The sequence below is a fragment of the Conger conger genome, chromosome 7 (assembly GCF_963514075.1).
Source record: "Conger conger chromosome 7, fConCon1.1, whole genome shotgun sequence".
Taxonomy (NCBI): domain Eukaryota; kingdom Metazoa; phylum Chordata; class Actinopteri; order Anguilliformes; family Congridae; genus Conger; species Conger conger.
The window spans coordinates 49,409,218-49,419,021 of record NC_083766.1 but is presented as its reverse complement, the minus strand read 5'-3'; the positions used below and the strand labels follow the sequence as shown (position 1 = coordinate 49,419,021).

Below are 9,804 nucleotides of genomic sequence, written 5' to 3'. Positions count from 1 at the left end.
CAAGGTGCCAAACATACTGAATTAAAATACCAACAAAACCAAATAAGCGTCATATTTGAGAGAAAATTTTGCTCTCAAATATACACTCACTGAGCACTTTATTAGGAATACTGGGTAGGGCCTCCCAAAATAGCCTCAATTCTTTGTGGCATGGAATCCTTTGAGATTCTGTACCATGTTGGCATGCAATTTCTGCAGATTTGTCAGCTGCACATTGCACAGTCATAATGCAAATCTCCTGTTCTACCAAATCTCCCGTTCCCTCCTGATTTCTCTCCCCCTTTCCAATATCCTTCTTGTCTAACCCCCCCCAAAAAAATGGCACTTACAATGACTGTTTTTGTTTAGAACAGCACTTCAAGTGTATTTTACTAGTTATGGATGTGTTGCTTTAACTTGTGGAAGAACCTATGCACTTTTATGTCACTTTGGATTAAAAGCATCCGCCAAATGACTAAAATGCAAATGTAAATGTACTACATCCCAAAGGTGTTTCTTGGATTCAGGTCCGGTGACTGGGAAGCCCACTGAAGAACACTGAACTCATTGTCATGTTCATGAAACCAGTTTGAGATGACTTTTGCTTTGTGACATGGTGCATTATCATGCTGGAAGTAGAAATGGGTACATTGTGGCCATGAAGGGATGCACATGTTCAGCTGTGGCATTCAAGCGATGATCGTGATGAACCATTTTCCCCCCGTTCTGATGGTTAACTGATGCGCCTGACCTGTATCTGCATGATTTTATGCATTGCACACAATTGGCTGATTAGATAATCACATGAATAAGTAGGTATACAGGTGTTCCTAATGAAGTGCTCAGTGAGTGTACCTGTACAATAGGTTGAGTATTAAAGCTATATTAGTTTCATATGTATGATTCAGTTTGCCTACAAAACAAATGAAACGGCATACGCTTTTGGAGGAAGATATCTTGATCACATTTGGTGGAAATGACTCATTGTTTCAACAGTAACCTTTCATTCATATGTCAAAGGTATTTTTGCTTGAAGCCCCTGCAGGGTGAGGTACTTATGGAAAATCCATTCTTCTAAAATTAAATCGAAAACAAAAGACCATTTTTTTGGGGTGAATAACATCAACTAAAACCTTGTGTTGAATTGAAGCCCATTTCCAAAAAATTTAGATTACACACACAATTGTTGCCGACAAACAATCAAATCCATTTAAGGCATTCTATAATCAAATATTGAAAATAGTGTTGTAGCTAGAGCTACATTCCAGGCCTGTCTGCCTCCTTTAGTTTGTTCATTCTTTACTCCTTTCGAGCTGTCTGTCCTCTTTCCTATCACAAGGCTCAGAGGAAACCAATTTGATGGTTGTTCTATAATGTATTTAGTGGGATTTCTATTGGAGAAATGCATAATTAATGATAGGTCTGCCATTTCTTCATGAATACAGACGCTCACTGCTTTCAACTTCAAATCCCCCATTCCCTTTCACCTCTTCAGGGCTGTGCTCCTCCCCGTCGACACATGTAAGGAAGCCCTTGGCTGCATCTGTGCTTTAAAATCAGACCCCGCCACGGTCAGGCTCTCTGTACACCCAGCCAGGCACGACCAGCCTCTACACGTCCGGAGGCTGGCTAAATTAAATTTGCAGCATTACTATATACACACACACACACACACACACACACATATATATATATACATATATATATATATACACACTCACCAAGCACTTTGTTAGGAACATGTTTACTTTATTATACCTACTTATTCATGTGATTATCTAATTAGCCAATTGTGTGGCAGCAGTGCAATGCATACAATCATGTAGATAAGGAGTTTCAGTTAATGTTCACATCAATCAACCATCAACCAAAAAATGTGATCTTTGTGACTTTGTGACTTTGACCGTAGAATGCTTGTTGGTGGCAGACAGGGTGGTTTTTGTATCTCAGAAACTGCTGATCTCCTGGGATTTTCACGCACACTAGTCTCTAGAGTTTGCAAAGAATAGTGCAAAAGCAAACAAAAAAGGGAACAGCAGTTCTGCAGACAGAAACGCCTTGTTAATGAGAGAGGTCAGAGGAGAAGGGCCAGACTGGTCAAAGCTGACAGGAAGGTGACAGTAACGCAAATAACCACACATTACAACAGTGGTATGCATAAGAGCATCTTTGAACACACAATGTATCATAACTCTGAGTGGATAGGCTACAGCAGTAGAAGTCTTAATAAATACCTAATACAGTGCTCACCGAGTGTGTATAATATATATATACACACACACACACACACACACAAAAAAAAAATATATATATATATATATATATATATATATATATATATATATATATATATATATATATATGCGTGTGTGTATGTGTGTGTATGTATGTGTGCATTTCAACAACTGATTAGTCTCCAATGGCCTGCATTTCATGCTAGAGTTAGCAATTCCATTCAGCAGTCGTCTAGCTTATCCTGAAGTCAAATAAGCTCTGTCTCTAGAGGGAGTTCAGCCCACAAGAGCACAGCTACTTCATTTAAGAGAGAGAGATGGGGAGAGAGGGAGGGATAGAGGGGGAGAGAGAGAAATGGAGGGAGAGACAGGAGGAGAGAGAGAGAGAAAGAGAGATGGGGAAACCTTTCACCAAGGTGAAAAATGACAAAAACACCAACAGCAAAATGGGAAGTAGGTCTACTGATATAGCTGTATCGGTGCTGCTGTTATCTGAAGAATAAGCACAAGACAACAAAAGCACAGGCCTTCTGTTGCTATGCCATGTTAACCGAATCAAACCCTGCAGTCTGCTGCTTTTCCAAAACAGTGGGGGCCACTCCATTTACCTTGAGCCGAACCATTTGTCAAGAAATATAAAACGGTTATAACAGTTCATCTTAATGGCAGAAAATAAATGATCCCTCAGCTCGACTGGTTATCAGATGTTCATAAATCAAGCCAGAAGGAGACCAGTGGTGTACAAAGAGATTGGTTTACTCACTTAACCAGAACAAGCCCAAATGACAGCACTGGAGCTGAAAGACAAGGCAAGGTCTCTGCAGTAAGGGGGGTGGGTCTCTCCCATGGGCAGAATCTCCTCCACTAGGGATCTTCAAAACCCTGGTTTTCTTTTCTCTTGGGTGATTAACACAGCAAATTGTTCTACTGATTAGCCAGACTGACTTCACACCTGACACCCTGGTAAAGGGAGGGTGGTAAACCAGCAGTTCTGGTTCAGTTCAGTCGATGATCCCTGGTGTAGACTGACGCCACATAATCTGCCTGAAAATACTGATTGACTATAGATGACTATAGTCGTCTACACCTGACAATAGCCAATTAATGTCTCTGCGTGCCCTCTGTAGGAGTGGGTTGCACCTGCTGTACTTCAGTTTAGACGTAGCCTAGTTATAACTTAAATTCCTACTAATACTTGCATTACTAACCATGGCATTTTGCAGCTCGGTAATCAAGTAGAGCAGGGGTCTCCAATCTTATCCTAAAAGGGCCGGCGTGGGTGCAGGTTTTTGTTTTAACCCAGCAGTAACACACCTGATTATACTAATGAACTAATCGTGGTCTTTAATCAAGACCTAGATGAGTAGAATCAGCTGTCTTAGTCCTGTGCTAAAACAACAACCTGCACACACACCGGCCCTTTCTGGATAAGATTGGAGACCCCTGAAGTAGAGGTTCCATTCATGGATATGATATTTCAGTAGCGATCTAGCCAGCTATGATGCCAAGTGGAAGTTAATGTTTTGATCATTTGTCTGTCCTCCAGCATAGTGGATGAGTCAAGGTCACATGATTTGTTATGTGTATTAATAGCCTCCATAGCGGACTACAGCTAGCTGACATGATTATTTTCGTGGGGCGGCCTGTAGCGTAGTGGTTAAGGTAAATGACTTGGACACGCAAGGTAATCCCGGTGTAGCCACAATAAAATCCGCACAGCCGTTGGGCCCTTGAGCAAGGCCCTTAACCCTGCATTGCTCCAGGGGAGGATTATCTCCTGCTTAGTCTAATCAACTGTACGTCGCTCTGGATAAGAGCGTCTGTCAAATGCCAATATGTAATGTAATGTAATGACCATTTGAAATTACAGGCAATACAGAGGAGAGGTGTGTCTATGACGGATATTAAGCACTAGCTTGGGGATCCCTGGACGGAGAGAGCATGGCCTATGGAACCCTGGCCAGCCTAACCCTGCCCCTACGTCTGGCAAGACAAAGACAACTATGTCCTGCTGTTGTGGACTCCTGGTCACAGATGGACAATGATGACTTCATCTCACAGCTGGGATTCCGAGGGTATAGGGCATCGGAATCGAGCGTCTTTACTTAATTTAAGCCCCTCACAGGTTAGTTTTCAACACAGGAAAGACAACATTTTCAATTGACTGAGGTTGTAGTGATAGAACAGTAATAGGACTGTGACTGCACTTTCTAAATGGGACAGTAAATGAAAAACAGGTTTAAAAATGTCATTTTATTTTTTTATCCTCAGGAATAACACAAAAATAGGTTCAGCTGAAAACACAGGAAACGCTTCATTATGTTTATCTGAATGAAGAACCTGATAGCCCGGCAATGACGGAGCTCAGGTCAGTACATAATTAATAAACACAGTCTCGCCTCCTAATAGAATGCCTGCTGTCTGCTGTCGTACCTCACAGGGTAATGAATCATTTAAGAGTTGAATGGCATTGAACAAATGTATTATTTAATAACTTCAGCATGACTCTTCCACGCTCGCATACTGCATTTCATCCTCCTTACCACAAACACGGAACTGTACTGTCCTCTCAGGTCCTCTATGCACTGGTTCTTGTGTTTGATTTGCACTTTGTTGTACGTCGGTCTGGATAAGAGCGTCTGCTAAATGCCACGTAATGTAATGTAATGTAACACACACACTCGGATCTGTGTGATTTTCATTAACACCCAAGACACCGTCCGTCTCCTTCTGGTCTTGTTATGTCACATTTGCCAGCTTCAAAATACTTGCGGAAGCAACATGTAAATAATCCATGTCAATAACTTTGTTTGAAAGAAAATATGTTCCAATAAAATTGCTTTAAAATGCTTTAAAACAAGCAAATGAAATCATATTTACACGTCATTAAGTTAAGCCTACAAGGGCTTCTATTCCTTTGAAAATGAAATCAATTTGATGAGAGAAGTCAACCTCGTCCATGAAAAGATATTGTATTGGATGTAAACAAAGACCCCTCCAGATGTTCATAGTTCAGCAAATTGTTGACAATATTGGCCTTTTGTTCATGACAATACATAAAAACATTTAGTTTGACCTTTAGGTTGATAATCAAGTATATTATTCTCTTTTCTGACTTGTAATTGCAATTTTTCAGACGGTACAGAAGGAAATGCATTTATATGTCCTGCATCAGCATCAGCAGAGGTGTAATTACCTGTGCCTCTATGATCAGATGCATAATTATCCATGTCTCTATGAACTGATGTGCAATTACCTGTGTCTCCATGGTCAATTCCGTGATTAGTCAAGAGAAACCAACAAGCTGGCTTCAAAACTTCACTTCGGCATATCTAGCCATATTTAACTATTTCACAGAGAGCAAATACATAAGACTACAGTATGTTCCCTGACATTTCCATGACAACATGCCACCGTTACCCAACAATGAACAGGAACACGGTCCTGTCATTCAGGAACTGGCGCTACACTCTAATGTTCCCTCCCATGCGAGAATCAACACACAAGCACAACTGCGATTTTACACACATGGTTAAAGCGAAACGTGTCAACGTGCCGTCGCGGAGATAAAAACTGTGGCACAAAGGGGGGGGGGGGGGGGGAATGAACACCGTGAAGAGGAAGTCTATTTTTATCTGCGATGCCTTGTCCTCGGGAGCACCGAACGTGAGCGGAGAATAATTACTGTCTGAGTCAGAACTCCTACAAGCTCAGGCAGCAGCCGCAGCACACCGAAAACCCATCGCCTTTGGTACTGTGCTGCGGGCAATAAGAGAACAGAAAACAGGCATCTACGGTCTTCTCACGGGGGACCCCATGTTCTGGAATACCCCAAACCTTTCAGTCTGAGACTCCGGATCTTACACGCGCTTAACCAGCCAGAAACACCGCCTTCTTTCATTCTTTGGTCTGGAACCCTCAGGACATTTTTCACTCCATCGTCTGTGAAGGCCAACAGTTGTGAAACGGTAAATTCTGGCTACACGGAAATTTATTTCCGAGTCCTTTAATAAAAACTTATTTAATATGAAGCAAGTTTGATATCCGACTTGTTATTTTTGTCAAACACTTAAGGTAGGGAGAGAGGAGGGAGATGAAATGGCTCTCACACTCACACACACACACCTCCTCCACTTCTATGATAGAACAGAGAGGAGGTGAGCAGCCTCCCCGTTCTGCGAGTGGATAAGAAACACGCGCGGGCCTTGTTCTGTGCTCGGGGAGGTCGTCTGGTCGATTCGCGCTGTGGGCGCTGCGGTTTGAGCCTTTGATTGCCTTCATTGGGACCAGACTCCCTCACGTCCTCACCTCGGGGTCAGCTCCCGCCACCCCAGACCGTCCAGCTGCTAGCGCTCAGCGCAGAAAAGACTTACAGCCGTGAAGAGTCCTGAGTGCAAGGGGATAAAAAAAACAACCTTCAACCTGTCTGCTTTCATCCACCGCGGTGACGGGTGCAGAAAAAAAGACAGAGCAAGTACCGCAACCCTTAATTCCCTCGGCAGTGACGATATTAACATAAATCCAACAAGGACATTTTCAGTTGCTTGTCATAATACACCTCAGTACCTAAATGCTAAAGTACAATTTTTTTCTACAGCTACATGAAAAAGAATGAAGAAGCATATAACGGTATGAATTTCACATTTCTGAAATGTTATAAATAGTCGGCAATTACACAGAAAAAAACAGAGCAACACTTTACTTGAAGTGGCTCTTACTGTATGTCGCATTCCTAATAGCCTAACAAGTGCTATCATGCACTGCATTATAAATTATCATTATTATAAGTATATGTAAACATTAAAACCAGCAAACAGAAACTGCTGTTCAAAGGACAGGAGACATATGATGTTATGTAATGAGGGACATAACACTCATCATTGCATGCTTTGGGATCTTATAGCCATTGCTATAAGCTTGTCAAATATGTATGATTATTCAAGGATTAGAGCAATTGTTTATAGATGATAATGGCATTACAATAGCCCGCTTGTAGTTCTGCTACCCAACATAAATTCTAATACGATGAGACTTCACTCATCATTGAAGGAATCTCTCTCCAGACGTACTCTGGCTTCATTTTCTCTGAAGGACTCAATGTGAGTTTAGGCCAAAAGTGCTTCCAGTTTTCCACAGTAAAACATAGAAACCGCCGATTCAAACCGCAACCGTCTGAAAAGCAAAACGACTGAAGGAGATCCAACTTAACAATAGTTTAGAAACTTATAGTGTAAATAAATAGACAGCAGATGGCAATGAATCAAACCGACATCGAGGATTATTATTTTGGTCCCTCCTAACACACACGAGCGAGATCATAAACTCTCAACGTCTCCTCTTCAGAACCGTCACGTGTGGCATTGCTTAACGACTTTATGAGTCATGACACGGGAGTAGGAAGATATACGGTATGTCAGCGCTCCCGCGCCATCAGAATACCCCTCCTCCCACTTTAATTACTCACTATTGGAGTTTTACGGCATTGGGAAGGCGTCGGTGTCTCTACAGAAGTGCTCACAGGCCACTCTTGAACATTCATCATCTTCACAGCACCCACAATCCACAAACGTCGTTCCTGCTGTCAGCTTCCTGCTTTCCCGCTAGCTTTCAGTCGCCATACGGAACATACCAACCTTCAAAATAATCCTGGGGGAGGGGGATAATAGCAAAGCATCACACATGGTAGTGATGGCACGTGTTCACGTTAACATCCATTACAGGCCTTATGTGGAGGGAGGAGCTGTTGAAATTTAAACCATAATATCGAGCCTTTCGTTACATTGCACTTAAAGCATTTATAACATGCTCTTTTCCAGTGACACATCTTACCTTCTTTTACATAGGGTGTATTTATTCAGCTGCAAGTCAAGTTAAAAACAAGCAGAAATCTAAATTCACTTTTAGTCAATTTTTCATAACCATACACACACAACTTAAAGTATATATTAAATATATATAAAATTGTAATACTTGTGTACTTTCACGCCTTATTTTAATTCCCATCCACTTCCTGGAAAATTTTATGAGATTGTATGTCATCGTGTACCAGTGGGCGAGTATGTTGATCAAATGGTTGTCAATATTCCGTTCTCCTGCAATCAATATCCCTTTCACACACACATCCTCCTTTGAAGTCCCTCTCTTCATTTGACATCAATCAAATCGCCTGCCTACTCTTCAAAAACTCCTCTGAAAGATCCCTTTCACTTGTATGCATACACATCTTATTGTAGCGGTTAGGGCTGCTCTAATTTCTGTTTCAGTTTGTCTGTAAGCATCTTGCTCAAGGGTACAACAGCAGCCTCGGGGGAAATCCAGCCTCCAAAGTCTGTTATACTGTCAAGCGTGTGGCCGCTATGCGAGTGACAGACCTGGGTCAAATACGTCATTTTGACTTCCGGCCCTCTGAACTGCATACTTTACATCCCTTCAAGTGCACTTTCTACTTCACCTGCTAGTTTAATACCTCAACTGTTACCATCTCAACCTATTGGCCAGCGGAGGAAGGGCATCCCCCTATAGACAGGTTCCAGTATAGAGTTTTTTTTGCTTGTGTTGGCTTGGGGCTGGTATTTCCCCTTTCTTCTTCCCTCCTGTTACTCACTCGGATAAGTGTCTTTGGGACAGTCTTCTGTGAAAAGCTATATACAAACAAAATGCTTTACTGAGCTTGTCTGGCGTATTGAAACCAATTAAATACTCTCAAATATTGCAGCAGGCAAGATCAATCGAGCACAGAAAAGTATTTGAATCCAAAAAAATTTGACACAGGTCTTGTCAGTGAATAAAGTGATGTGCTTGCTCTTGCTGCAGTTTGCAAATTTCAGTGTTGGTTTTTGGTGTTTACCATGCGGTGTAAACTGAAATGTTCTCTCATTATTCTTCTTCGGGTTGGCATGGATGTTTCTTTGCCATGGTCTGCAAAGCTCTTAGCAACAGGGACTGGAAAAAAAAATTCAATCGCACTTTACTTTATTTGCTGATTACTGTCGGTGACACGTATTATTCTTACAGACACCAGGAGAGCAGTTAAAAGGCGACCATTAATTATGCATACAGAGGTGGAGATGACACAATACCACTCTCTCCCTGGGAGTTCACCACCTGCTTTTATTTCTGACACTTGAATGCAGTTCTGAAGTCGGGGAATCAGTTAGGGAATGTTTTTGCATCTTTCGGTAACTTAATTAATTGAGTTCATATCTTTCAGCTGCTAATTAAATGAAAAGTCAGCTGGACCAAAGACCAAAAGACCAAAACCGCAGTTCCTGTCTAAAGTTTCCTGGCAAAAAAAAAAAAAAATTAAAACCCCTTTTTAATTAGTGAACAGAATTTGTAACTTGAAGGCTGCAAATTATATATGGGATACCACAGTACTTTACCCAAGTGGATTCAGTGTGTGTGTGTGTGTGTGTGTGTGTGTGCATGTACATATACAGCATATAGCAGTATAAATTGACAATATGCATGATGTAAGCAATGAGGTTGGCCAAGATAAGTGTGTGCTCGGCAGATAAATAATGTGCAAACACACAATATTCGATAGCTGCATGTATCTACTGGATGTTTGACAGAATCTCACGGCTGGCAG

At 41.6% G+C, this 9,804-nt stretch overlaps 1 long non-coding RNA gene across 1 annotated transcript; it reads left to right on the top strand.

Moving 5' to 3' along the window:
- The first annotated feature begins 3,693 nt into the window (after positions 1-3,693).
- On the top strand, positions 3,694-4,519 carry LOC133132324 (uncharacterized). The gene is made up of 3 exons (XR_009709120.1): positions 3,694-3,897; positions 4,084-4,338; positions 4,485-4,519. It is a non-coding gene; the product is annotated as an uncharacterized LOC133132324 (long non-coding RNA).
- Positions 4,520-9,804: the final 5,285 nt, after the last annotated feature.